This window comes from Micromys minutus (assembly GCF_963924665.1).
Source record: "Micromys minutus genome assembly, chromosome: 28".
Classification (NCBI taxonomy): domain Eukaryota; kingdom Metazoa; phylum Chordata; class Mammalia; order Rodentia; family Muridae; genus Micromys; species Micromys minutus.
Window position 1 is genome coordinate 19,510,141 of NC_137963.1, and position 13,828 is coordinate 19,523,968.

General features: G+C 51.8%; 1 protein-coding gene across 2 annotated transcripts in view; it reads left to right on the forward strand.

Moving 5' to 3' along the window:
- Positions 1-227: 227 nt before the first annotated feature.
- PTPN3 (protein tyrosine phosphatase non-receptor type 3) overlaps positions 228-13,828 on the forward strand; it is a 109,772-nt gene continuing 96,171 nt past the window's right edge. The window contains exon 1 of one of the 2 annotated variants that reach the window (XM_080940155.1): positions 228-327. The gene's annotated coding sequence lies outside the window, so the exon portion shown is untranslated. Of the gene's footprint in view, positions 328-1,615; positions 1,674-13,828 lie in introns of those variants that run through there. The other variant, XM_080940154.1, reaches the window with a different exon arrangement.

Below are 13,828 nucleotides of genomic sequence, written 5' to 3' on the forward strand. Positions count from 1 at the left end.
CTAGCCAACCTCTCTTAGGGGGTTCTTCCTTCCGGACGCTGGGCTCCCTAGGCTCCGAGCATGCCCAGTGCGCTCCCCGCCAGTCCGCAGAGAGCTGCCCTGGCGCAGGAGCTCCAGGTTTTGCGTGCGATCCTAGGCGGGGCCAGGACAGTGCAGTCCCTAGGACTCCCGGCTCTGTCGGAATTCCCCGGACGCGACGTTCTGGCGGCGCCCGCAGCGGTGCGCTACCTTGGGACCAGGACTGAGACCTAAGGCAGGAAGTCAGGCTCGGCCGAGGGTCTCATGGTGACAGGGGAACAAAAGGTCCTCCGGACTTCTAGCACCCAGGTCCGACCGTAGGATCCTAACCATCTCTCCATCCTTTTGTTAACAAATTCATTCAACAAGACGTTTAGAGTTCCTCCTGGAAGCCTAGCGTCGTTTAGAGGCTGGGTCTCTTGAGAGGCGGAGCTACCGAGGTGACACTGAAGGGAGGTCCTCCTTAAGGGGGAGTCTAGTCCAGAGAGACAGCCGGTAACCGACTCCCGCTGCCCCTCTTTCCGTTTCACAGGCACAAAGCTTGCGCTTTTTTTTTTTTTTTTTTGCACCGGCGCTTTCGTCCCAAGAAAGCTTCCTCGTTTAGCTGTGTGACCGAATGGTATTTGTCACCTGATCTGGTTGTTCCACCAGCTCTCACCGGGCCACCCCCTAGCTTTCTTGCCTGGCCCCTTTCCCTTGTTCTTAAGAATTAATCACCTAATACACTGCGCTGTCTGCGGACCTGTTGTTTGTTGCGAGAAACTCCCTTCCAAACTCCCGACAAGGGACTGAAACTGTGTCTATATATTAAGTGTGAAGAACGTAAGTAGCTGTTGGGTGGATGAGTGGTACTGTTTGGAAGGCGGTAATGGAGAGGAGCAAGAGGTCAGGGCTAATTTAGAACGGTAGCCAGAAAGGTCTCCCTCGCGGAAGATACCTGAACGGTTAGAGGGCGCAAGGCGCTGGCAAAGCTGGGGAGAAGACGTCCTACCCCGGGGGAAAGGCAGTGCAAACGGCTCCAGGCAGGTTCGGAGGGTGTGATGGGGAGGAAGGTGCAGTCGGAGCGCAGGAAGGCAGGTGTGGGAGGAGGCGGAAGAGGCCGGCTGGAACGCCCGCCACTAGGGGCCCTGCAGGCTTTGGGAAGGGCTAACCTGCCTGGTGTCCTAGGACCAGCAGAGGAGCCCCGAGACCCCCAACTCAGCTACGGAACCTCTGGAGTCAGCGCGACCCCCAACTCAGCCACAGAACCACCGTGCAAGGCTCGCTGTCATTTCAGATTCGTTGAGCGCCAAGCCTTTGCCATTCCTAGGCATGCAATCCCGGAAAGCCAGGCACACAGTAGGTGTTCAATAAATGCTAAAGGCCCGAACGGCTGCGTGCGTGAGCGAGCCAGGGGACTCAGAGGTCTGCGGGAGTTCGGCAGGTGGTCCGCGGAGGCCGGTGGCACCGTCCCACGGGCTTGCCCCGGGTCCGCCCCTGTCCCGGGTCCCCCCGCCCCGCGCGCGGGCCCGTCGCGGCCACAACCGGGCCGGCGGGAGCCGCCCGCGGGCTGCACTGGGCATGCTCAGACGGCGGCCAGGTCGCGGCGCGAGCGAGCTTCCGCGCCGCCCGCCCGCGCGACCTACCTGGGCGCCCCGCGCCCCCGGATGTTGCAGGTATGAGAGACTGGGTCCTCCGCGGGGAGGGTCGGAGCGCGGGCTGCCGCGATCGCGAACACGCGGAGCTCACCCCACCCCCACCCGGTCCGGGGCTCGGCGGACACGCGGGAGGACTAGCAGGAGGGCTGGCAGCCCCAGGTCCCCGCGCCACGTCGGGCATCCGGGGGGCGCAGGCCCGGATCACCTGGCGGGTCTGGGGCGGGGCGTGGGCGGCAAAAGGCTGGGCGTTCTGGACGCGGCGGCGCGGGCGTGGGCGTGCGCTCCAGTCTGGCCGAGCCTTGGGCTCGGAGCCGAGGAATCCGAAGCCCAGCAGAGGGGGCGCACGGCTGCGGGGATCCAGCACTCCGTGGTCCCCGAGACTCAGCCGCCCGGGCGAATTCGCCTCCAGATTGCCAAGAGGGCATTTCCTGGGCCTGGCACAAACTCCAGTGCCAAACCAATCCGCCCCGTTCCGCGGGCGACCGGGGTGGCTTCTCCTAACTTGAGGTGACACTGCTGCGTTGTGCGGGGAGAGAGCGCACTCCAGAAACCCCCCGCCCCCGGTTGCTGCTTCCGAAACTTATTACGAACTTGAGGGTTGCGTTTAGAAAATTCATGAGACGTTAAGATAACTTGACACCTGGGTGTTCCGTGAAGGCACAGGGAACTTGTGGTTAGGAAATGTGAGACCTAGGTTCATGTTGGGCTATTTCCCTTGGCCAGCTGGTGACCTTGGACGAGTCGTTTAACTTCTCTGATCCTCCATTTCCTCCCCTGCACGCAGGCAGTAATGATGCCCACCTCGCCTGGTTGGTGGTGGATTAAGCAGGATAAATGGTGTGGAGGTGTTTGGCTCGGTGCCCGGCACAAAGCAAGCGAGCAGTTGGTGTGATGTGATTTTAATTCAGTTAGAGACCCTCGTGGCTCCCGTTTCGTCAGGAAGGTAGAATTAGGCAGTCATTTTCTGGGTCTTGTGTTTGTGCCCCAGGAGAACGTCTGCTGAGGCTTTGGAAAAGCAACTCAAAGGAGCGGTGGTGAGCTTAATGGCAGTCTGTGAGTTCAGAAACTCCAGAAGTTGACACTCGGGCCTCGCTTACAGAAAGAACTATTTTTGCAAGATGATCTGTCTTGCAAATGTCGAAGCGGATGAGTTGAAAACCTGGTTGGGAGACAGATGCCTGTGAAGCAAAGCTCTCATACTTACTAACCTTATGTTCTTGGATCAGGGTCTGTTGGCTTCTCACGGTGGGTTTCAGCCTTCGTTGTGGTAGGTGCCCCTTGTACATTATAGAGTGACGAACTGTTCTCTGCACAGTAGGTTCCAGTAGCAGCCTGCTTCCAACTGCCTACCAGGAATGCCTCTATAGATTGACTAGGTTGAATTTCCTCCCCGCCCCCACTTTCCTCTTTTAGTAAAATCAACTAAGATAGCCTCTGCTTTCAGTATAATCGGGACTAAATGAGGACTTATTTCATCTGGAGGGTTTTTTTTTTAATGATAATATTGAAACTCTGCAGTCACCTTGCAGAGCTGTGCTGGATGTGAGGGTCATCCCATTTCAGTTTTACAGGTCAGTCCCATTTCACAGAGAGAGAAATCGAGGCTCTGAGCAGGCAACTGTACCGTCCTGGGCATCACTGGAAGGAAGGGAACCAAGGCTTCTGGTTCTGGGGGCAGAGATTTTCTTCCGGATAGGACTGCCATGTGTGGTGTAGAAAGACCTTACACAGATGTCTCTCCTGATGATTACATCGAGATCTAGACTGTATTGGAAACTGGAAGCCTTCCTGAGATTGACTAGTTGAAAATTAACAGTGGTAAGCTATTTTCTGACAGAGAGTAGGCCATTCCAGTTAAATGTTCCAGTATATGAGCACCCCCATAAATCCCAGCATACAGTTAATGGAATAGCAATCTGCCTACAATTAGGATAGAATAAAACATGCCTGATACTCCGTATTGATCTGTATGGTCCCAGGTGATTTGTCTCCTGCAAAGACAAATTAGACATGAATGGCAGACTGGGGGTTACTGAGGGCATTCACAATAGCTGAGGCATGTCAGTGAGCAAATGTTTCCATTTGGCACGTGTGGGGCTGTGGGTAGGCAATCATGGGATCCCCCAACCTGGAATCCAGGGCATCTTCTACCCAGCTCAGGCCAGATCTGTGATTGGCCAAGATCTCAGCTCGAAGCCCTCTTTTTACCTGATCTCATAGCAAAGGTTTGGTACCTTTTAAAATGTTTGTTGAGGACTCAACTCCCTGCCAGCAAGACAAGGTCATCATAGGCAGATCTTATCCCAGGAAGAAGTCGGGACTGTAGGTTGATCACTGGTCTCCGTCCTAAGATGGTAATTGCTCTTAGTTTTTGTTGGCTGTGACCTGGAAGTTTAATTACAGTGCTGTGCCCTCCCCCAACACACACCCCACACATATGTGAGCTAGCAAAAGATAGAGACCAGAGGTAAAAGGACTCATTGTGGCCGTCTAAGCTATGCACAGGTCTGTGAGTGCAAGAGGCACTGTTTTCTAGAATGGGCATAAATTGCTGGAGGGAGCCCGAAGACGTGGCACACACTCTTTCCTTTCAGTTTCCGGGGTCTGGTATGTTGGGAAGGGATCGGTGATGTGTGGCCCTCCTCTTGACCATAATTACAGGTCTCACCGTCTTACATCATCAATTCCTGGAAAGCAAAGCCTGGTCCTATTTCTCTCCTCAGACTCTGGCAGGCTAGCGTGCTGGTGGTACCCTGGTCTGTCTCAACTCATGGCTGTGCGGGCTGATTCTCTGGTACCTTTCCCTCATGCTGTAGACGAGAGAGGACCGAGTTATGTCCACATCAGTCTTGTCTGGGCCCAGTGACCTCAGGCTCTGACCTCCGAGGTCTCCTGTCTTTTGGCAGAAGAGATTCTGTGAAGCTCTTTGTAGTTCCCAGGCCGAAATCCAGAAGTCTTGCATTTATTTCTAAAGTTTCTGCACCTGAAGCCACCTCTACCTCCAAGTTACCTGGTTATCCCAAGGCCCTCCTAAGCACTGATCCAGTAGCAAATGCAGATTTTTCTGTGTGGTCTCTAATATGTGTCAGGCCTAGAGACTCGGAGATGCCGCAGAGCCAGATGAACTGGGCTGTGAACACGTGCACAGCAGGGTTGTGATGACCACGTGCACATACATATGTGCATCTCTCTACCTGTCTGTCTCCTAAGTGATTGGAAGGAAGACCAACTTAACCACAGGTGACACTGGGGTGGCAGCCATAGTATGTTACTTTTCTCATGACTGTAACCAGATAAATACCTGACAAAGGCAACTTAAAGAAGAGTTTATTTTGGCTCCCATAGTATAGTTCACTGTGACAGGAAGGTCTTTGCTGCAAGGGCTTCAGTTATTTGGTCAGGTTGTCTTTTAGTTAAGGTTTTACTGCTGTGAACAGACACCATGACCAAGGCAACTCTTATAAGGACCACACTTAATTGGGGTTTACAGGTTCAGAGGTTCAGTCCATTATTATCAAGGCAGAAGCATGGCAGAATCCAGGCAGGCATGGTGCAGGAGGAGCTGAGAGAGAGAGTTCTACATCTTCCTCTGAAGGCTGCTAGCAGAATTCTGGCTTCCAGGCAGCAAGGATGAGGGTCTTAAAGCCCACACCCGCCATGACACACCTACTCCAACAAGGTCACACCCACTTCAACAGGGCCACACCTTCTAACAGTGCCATTCCTTGGGCCAAGCATATACAAAGCAGCACATGTTGGATACACAGTCAGGATGTAGGGAGAGTCATCTGCTCATGGTCAGTTCACTTTCTCCCTCTTGTGTAGTCCGGGGCCCCAGATCAGGGGACGCTACCACCCACGCTGTGAATGGTCTTCCCACCTTAATTTAACCTATCTAGAAAATGCCTGGTAGTCAGGCTTACCTCCTGTGTGATTCCAGATCCTGTCAAGTTGAAAGTCCTTATTAAGCAGCGAGGATGGCTGGCTGTCAGGAAGTACACAGGGAAGGGTACGGCTTAGCACGTACGTTACGCCTCCAAGGTAGTTGGCATTCAGAGTAATTGGGGTGCTCTCTAGTTGTGGAGTTAGGCAGGCCTCACTCTGTAGAGCTAACTGCTGGATTTTCTTTCTCTGCGTTGGAGTACCTTGTGCCAGAGATGCCCCTCGGTGTCTCTTATTTCAAATTAGACTGCCTTTACAGGCCACCAGCCGATGCCTGAGCCCTCAGCCACCCTCTGGCCATTTGCCTCCCCAGGAGGGCTGCTTGGAAGGCAGGTGAGGGCTGAGCTTGTCAACCTGCTCGCCTCCCTCAGTGGGCAATGCTCCCACAGGTATGGGCAACAGAAGTTCCTGCTGGGCAGCTACCAAACGGGAGATTCCGGGGAGACCTGGTGGCCCTGTGTTTTTCTCCCTGGTGCTGTGGGTTCAGCTGACAGTATTTTCTGAAATAAGGCTGGGCTCCGTCCTGTGGAAAAAGAATGTTGGCGCAGGCGCTCTCTGTAAGAGGAGGCCCGGGAGGTGTTTGGATACCCAGGGAGTGGAATTTCTGAAGCAGTTTGATGGTTTGTGTGGAGAGTTAGAGCACAGGCTGTGGAACTGGGATCGTTCTGGGAACTGCAAGCCCCTGACAAACATGCAGCTTGACTGACTGCAGCCATGGGCTTTCAGCGCTGAGTCTCTGGTATGGTGTCCCTCCCTGCCTCTAAGACACACTGACTCCTCCCACTGAGTCCATTTCACAGGTGCATTGAACAAGGCTGAGAGATGGTAGTGACTTCCCAAAAGGCCTTGCGGCGTGGTGAGGATTTGAACCCACATCTGTGAAGTGAAGAGCAGTACAAAACTTATGTCTCTTACACAGGCTTTCTTAAGTGAACCAATGATCCACTAAAGTCTGGGACTGTAAAAGTCACCCCCCCCCCTTTGGTATGGGAGTCCTGGAGTCACTACTGTTCAGTAGCTTCTTTGTGGAGGGCTTCTCCCAAGGCCTCTTGAAGAAAAGCAGGAATCAGGCTGGTGGGCTTTGCTGGCTGGGTGTTGTGTTTATGAGTGGAGATAGGCGTGGGTGTGGGGTGGAGTCCTGGCCTCTGTACCTACCTCCCTTAGATGAGTCAGCTTTGAGGGCCGAACTGGAGAGGCAACAGCTCCCTGGCAGCCGTCCCCTGCCCACTCGGCACATGGCTTGACCCCTTCATACCCAGCACATCCCCTCCCTTTGTCTGGTTGGCAAGTGCCATGCATGTGGTTTGTAGAACAGTACGGTGTCGGGGGGGGGGCAGGAGAAACACACAGATGGTGATTTTCCAAGAGGTAGCTGTCACCACCACCACAGTGGCCTCCACATGTCCTGTCACCCGTCTGGTCTATTGCTTCTAGGGTAAGGACAGATCCAAGCTCATCTCTTCCCTTGGTCCTGATCCACCTACTCTGGCCCTGAGCTTCCAGCCCTGCCTCTTGGTCCCTACAGCCTGGGACAGACTGAGTTTGCAAATGGCTCCTTTCCACCCAGGTGAGCTTAGCGCCAGCCAGGGTCGAGCCTGGAATGTTCTGGCCATCACAGCCTTGCCTCTGTAGCCCGGGTCACAGCGGCAATGTCATGGTAATTAACCTAGTTTGTTTTAGCACCTGCCTCTCTATCTGCTGCCAAGACAGGATAGATCTCCATCCCTACCCCCATGTTTTTCCTCGAACCATTTGAGGATCACTGGTGGGCCCTTCCCCCAGATACTTGCTGAGAGCAGTCACATCCTTTGACATTACAGCATTACACGATTCATTTTTTAGTTAGAGCGCAAAGACGACAGGTTTATGACCTCTCCGTACAGTTGCACTTTGCCAGTTAACCATCTTTCTACCCCTCCTGTCCCTCCCTTCCCGCTGGCACCTTCCCCTCTTCTGTTTTCAGTTTCAGGTGTGTGTGTGTCTATATATGCACGAGTGCTTGTGCTGGTGCATGTGTAGAGAAAGATTTTCTTTTTTTGTTTTTAAGATTTATTTATTTATTTTATGTATGAGGTACCCTGTAGCTGTTTTCAGACACACCAGAAGAGGGCATCGGATCTCATTACAGATGGTTGTGAGCCACCATGTGGTTGCTGGGATTTGAAATCAGGACCTCTGGAAGAGCAGTCAGTGCCCTTAACTACAGAGCCACCTCTCCAGCCCGAGAAAGATCTTTGATTCTGAGATAGAGTCTCAGAAGGCTCAGCTGACCTCAGTCTTTACATGCTGTTGAGGGTGTTGGAACCCGGGGTCTGTGTCTGCTAGAGAAGTATTCTGCCAAGGGAGCCTCGTCCCCATCCATCTCCTTCACCCCTGTAACTTTTAGACTAGTAATAGTTATGGTGCTGCTGCTCAGTCAGCACACCTTAGAGCGCATGCCACCTGCCCAGTAATGTCCTTTGCGGAAAAACAAAGCCTCTGCTTGAGTGCGGTGGGCTCCATTATTGTGTCTCCGTTAGAATGCTCTAGAGCAGAACAGCCCTGTGGCTTGACTGGGACCTTGGCATTTTTTCCCTCTACACGGCTCGGTCATTTTGTCACGGGTCCTTCAGCTTAGGCCTTTCTCGTTTGACTCGTGATCGTGTCCCTAGAGCCAGGCACAGCGCCTGGACAGTCCCGGGTACTCAGTAAATACTTGATGAGTGAACCTATTTTTATCATAGTGCTAGCCCCCGAAAAGAGTGGGATAGTAAGCCTGCCATTGGCACAGATACACAAGGAACCTCCGTGACGGGTGACGGGTATATTGAAAGGTCAGTAGGATACGCTGAGGAAGGAGGTCACTGCTCAGGTTTCCCTGCCCGCAGATAGCCTCCAAGTGCTCTTTGGCTTCAAGCATATCATCCAAAAAGAACATTTTGAGAATGAACAGGCTTGTTTTTAGTAAACGCATCTGATTGGCAGGCTTCACCTGATCTGCTCTAGCTTACCCAAGTCTGACTTTGGGGTTGAAATCAGACCAGCCTAGCAACCCTGCTGGCACTGGAAATCCTCCATCTGGATGAAGGCAAAACCCATCGATGCCCTTGGCACTGCCTAGGGGTCCTACATGTTTCCTGCTGTGGTCCTACCCCCTCAGACCATTCCCGTCACGGCCTCTTTACAGCCCTTACCTGTACAGCTCTTTTTCTGCCTGGCACTTCACTCCAGGCTCAGGTTGGATGGAGCAACAGGGTGGGTGTATGATATAAGGCCTCAGGGAGAAGCCTGCCAAGCCCACTGCCCCCCATTGCCTACCCCAAGGGAATTCCCATGGGATTCAGAGGCCAGATGTGTAAGCCAGGTAGAGCCACAGTCTCTTTAGATCAGGGTGTGTTTTCCCAACCACTCCCAGTTCAGTTCTGTGATCAGACTCATGGGCAGAGGAATGCAAGCAGGTGGCATTGGGAACCTAGTCACCAGGGACTGGGTATTCGATGCCCAGCAGGTACAGACTGAGGCTTGGATGCAGAGAAACCAGGCAGGAAGCCAACCTGGAAAGATCCTAGTGACAGTGTCACTCCAGGGCCATCAATCAGTAAGCCTAGGTTCCCAGGGTTCAGTGGGCACTGTGTGGGGGCAGGTCCCTCACTCTTTTTCTCCCCGTTGCAGTAAATATTAAAAAATATCAATCGGTTTGTCTCCTTACCGGCCCTGAGGTCTTACTTCTCAGGCTCGGTTTTAGTTCGGAGTTGCACGCCCCTCTGGCGCCCGGTCTGAGCTGCCACCACAGCTCAACTCGTCTTCCCTTGGTAGTTTTCTACCTCCTGTTCTCCGCTTCTGTCCCGGGGTGTTTCTCTACCCCCAAATCCCACACAAACACAACTCTACAACCTGATAGCTTTTCATACAGGTTTATATATTCAACTCTCAATCCACAAACCCTCTACACAACAAGATTGCATCAAATAGACAAAGATACAAACTGCCCTTCTATATGAGATATTAGACCTGTAACATCCTTAATGTTCATATCTATTTAACACCAATAAATCTCACCTGGGTCCAGCTGGTCCTTGGGAAGCTCCTTGTTGCCTCAACCTCTAACCTCAGTCCTCTGACCTTCTTCTGACCTCTCAGCCCTCTCTAATTCCCCCGTCCCGCCCAGTCACTGGCTTTCCTTTATTTACTAATTAAAATGGGAAGGCTCAGTTGGAGTCATATGACTAGGCAGCCCTTCTTGGGGAAGTGGAATTAACATTAAAATACAAACAGCTTCAGGACAATCTACATCTCCCCCTCAGAAAACACTGACCAGAATTCCTGGGTTCCGAAGAACTGTAGGATGGAAATGTGAAGTTATGCAGCTGTTTTCTGGGAAGCTGGCCAGGTGGGCTTCAGAACATCATCCGGGAAAGCCTGATTTGTGATCCTTTTAGATGGTGTCATCCTTTTAGATGTGTTACATGGCTGACTTGGGACTCGCATGCTGGCCTTAGAGCTGTCCCCCTGCTTTAGCCTTCCTACCTTGGATCAGTGGGCCCTGCTCAGTGGGGTGCTTTTATAAACAGGCACCTGTTAGAGAACCAGGTGATGGAGTGTCCCAGTTCCCAGAACACACGGTGCTAACATTGCTGAGCGTCAATACTTTCTAGGTTACTGTTAGGTTTTGCTGTTTAAGAACAAATTTGCTGCCACGTGGGTGGTGGTGGCACAGGCCTTTAAACCCAGAACTTGGAGGCAGAGGCAGACAGATCTCTGTGAGTTCGAGGCTAGCCTGGTCTTCTGGACAGCCAGCGCTGCACAAAGAAAACCCTGTTTCAAAAAAGAGAAGAAGACCCTTTCCAGCCAAGCCTGGTGTCACAGGTATATAATCCCAGCTACTCCTGAGGCTGCCAGGAGCTCATAAGTTTGAGTACTGCCTGGGCTACAAGAGCAAGTTGGAGTTTAGCCTGGGAAAGTTATTGAGGCCGGTGGCTCAGTGGCAGAATGATTGTGGATCTCCTGCAAGTTTATGGGTTCAAAGCCTGGGTACTACAGGAATGTCAATCAAAACAAAACTTGTAAAAGAAGGCTCAGAGAGGCAAGGGCATTTTCACTTTGAGTTTCCCATTTAGACAAAATGTCAGTGTCAAAACTTTAAGGGACCTGATAACAACCTAAGTCCACTTCCCGTTCATAGATGGAGGTCCTTTGGGCACAGGGCAGCAGCTGGGACCCGCATCTCAGGAGCGTTCATTCCCAGTCCCCAGGTCTTGGGTGTACTTTTTAGGTCTGCTTCTATTGAGTATATCAGACAGGCTCTATATTTTTATTATTTGTTAATACTCTTTGGCGTTTCTCTTACTACACAAATAAGTATGTTGCCTTTAGATGTCCTGTTCTTGTATACAACAGGGATTAGGCTGGTGAGTCTGTGGTTGTGTTCCTCGAATTCAGAACTTCAGAATCCCCTGCAGGACTTGATAAGACTCGGGCTGCAGAGCTATGTTCGGGTAGAGATGGTTGCAGATGACAGCTCAGTCCGTCCAGCCTACTGGCTCACCTGTGTGGTTCTCGCTTGCTCTGATTGGTTCACCCGCGTAGTCCTTTGCTCCGATTGGTTCACACCTTAGCCTTGCCCTCTGCATTAATTCTGTCCAGGACTCCCTCACTTCTCCAGGTTAGCCTACCTACCACTTCTGCCCGTCGCTCTGGAATGCCGGAGGCACTTGAAGGAACTGCCTCACCTTCCTATTTCTCTCCATCTTCCGGCTCTTCTCTCCTCACTTTCTTTCCTCCAGTCTGAGAAAATGAATGTTTCTGGTGTGGCCTTAGGCCTTTTCTAACCAATCACCACCTAAAGGAGGAAAAAGCCCCACCCACTTCCTGCCTAGCCTCGGTCCATCTTCTCTCTAGCAGGGAGCTCCCTGGAAAGCGGTTCTCCCCTCTCCGGACAGATTTCCCATTCGATTCCAGTTCAGGTTTGTGGTCGTTTTCGTTATGTTTTGCCATTTTTAAGTGCCCAGGTTAGGGGCATTCAGTAACATTTGTGCCACTGCACAGTGGTCCCTGCCATGTACAGAACCCCACATCTCACATTTGGGAATAGACACCCATTAAATGACAGCAGCTTCCCGTGTCCTTGCAGCTCCTACAAGTGCCACCCTAGTTTCTGTCGGCGGATTTGACGGTCTTGAAATACCTCAGCACTGTTCCTTTACTGTCTGGCTGATGCCACTAATTGTAAGTAACATCGAGCCAGGCATGGTGACACATGTCCTTCATCCCAGCACTCCAGAGGCAGGTGGATCAATGCTGGTTCAAAGCCAGCCTGGTCTATATAGTGAATTCTATAGGAAGGGCTTCATGGTGAGGTCCCGTCTCAAAAAACAACCAAAAAAACCCTCCTCCAGTTTAAGAACTCTACAGCTACTTTTCCCTGGTCCCCACACCTGCTCATCACCCTCACAGATTCTGTCTCCACCCCACCCTAACACCCCTTTCTCAAAACCAGCTTTTCCCAATACTTTTGTTTCTCCCTTTGCCAGTGGTCCCCCTGCATATCTTCAGACCGCTCCTTACTACCCCCCACATTGTGTTCCCCTAAAAAAGCATACAGATCAAGTTTACTCCCTACAGTGTATGAACGGGTGACGTCTGTCCTCGCCTTCTGCCATTTCCCACCACCACTTCAAACTGTGACTCCAAGCTAGGCCTCCCCAAGTTCTCTTGGAGATGCCAGTTCCCTTGGGCTTAGGTGAGCTTTATAGTCTTCGTTTCCAGAAAGTTCCCAGATGTGGTCTACACACCACCAGCGGTGGCACAGGTAGACTCCAGGACACACCTGTGCTTTACAAGGTGTGTGTGTGTGTGTGTTGGGGGGGGGTGTGTTTGTATGTGCATGTACAAGCGTGCGTGTGGAGGCGGGAAGTTGATGTGAGTGACTGAGAGGTGGGGTCTCATTGGATCCTGGTTGCTTGGGGCTAATTTGATATGGTGGTTTGAATGAGAATGGCCTTCACGGACTAATATGCTTGAAAGCTTGTTTCCCAGTTGGTAGAACTGTTTCGAGAGGGTTAAGAAGTGTGGCCTTGTAGAGGTGTGTCACTGCACAGGCACTGACTCCTGACTCTCTCTGCCTGCCCAGTAGCTCTCAGCTGCTACTTTGTTCCCACATCACAGGTGCTGTTAGCCCTTCTGAAATGCTAGCTAAACTGAATGGGTTTTGTCGTTTATTTTGATCTTTTGGTTTCTCAAGACAGGGGTTTTCTGTGTAACCCTAGCTGTCCTGGAACTCAATCTGTAGACCAGGCTGGGCCTGAACTCAGATTCACCTGCCTTTTCTTCCGAAGTGCCGGGATTAAAGGTGTGCACCACCACCCGGTCTTAAATGCTTTCTTTTGTAAGTGGCCTTGGTTGTGTTTTATAAGGACAGTAGAAGGAAGCAGCCCGCGCTGAGGATGCCTGTCTCTGCTTCCTGAGTGCTAGGGTTTTAAGCTGTTGAAACTTTTTATATGGGGGTCATTAGGCCTAGGCCTGTGGAACTCTTTATATGGGTGTAGGGATCAGAGCTCCAGCCCAGCCCTGATAGTTAGAGCCCAAACTCTTTACCCTCTGAGCCATCTCCCCAGCCCCTGCAAGGATTCTTAAGTTGTCATTTTAATCTTTCTGTTTTATATAAAGTTGATCTTAAAGGGCCACAATTAGGAAGGCAGATTCCTTGCCATGAGATATTAAGAGAAAACTTAGAAAAACTTTATTTTCTTAACCTTAGGCCTCAGGCATGGAAGGTGTGAAAGGGACCCCTCTGTGGGGATTCCTGGGTAGAAGCACCCTCCTATTCAGCTTTGCCCTCAGGGCTCAGCATGTGAGGGAGAGGGGCTTTTAAGGCTGGGAAGAGTTGAATATGGAAACAAACAAGATTCCAGATGGGGGACATCCCTGACACTGGGTCTTCTGAGGGGCCCTTCAGCCTGTCTTTCTAAATTGACTCATGCCATATGTTCTGGCAGTTTCCGGGAGCCAGGGAGTGGGGGTTTTGGAAGGCTGAAGGTTGTGGGAGGTTGAGCTTGCAGCCAGTTGGGGCTCTGTGCACCTGGGAGTCAGACAGCAGCAACATTTGGGTCTCTGGGAGGGTGGTAAGTTCCTAAGTAGGGATCTTGGGGTTGTTTATTGAGGAAATGAGATGGATGGCAGAGAGAGGGGCTCCCCAAACTTCACTACCTCCTGCCCACCTTCCTCCTGTCTCTGAAGAGTTTCGCAGGCAGATG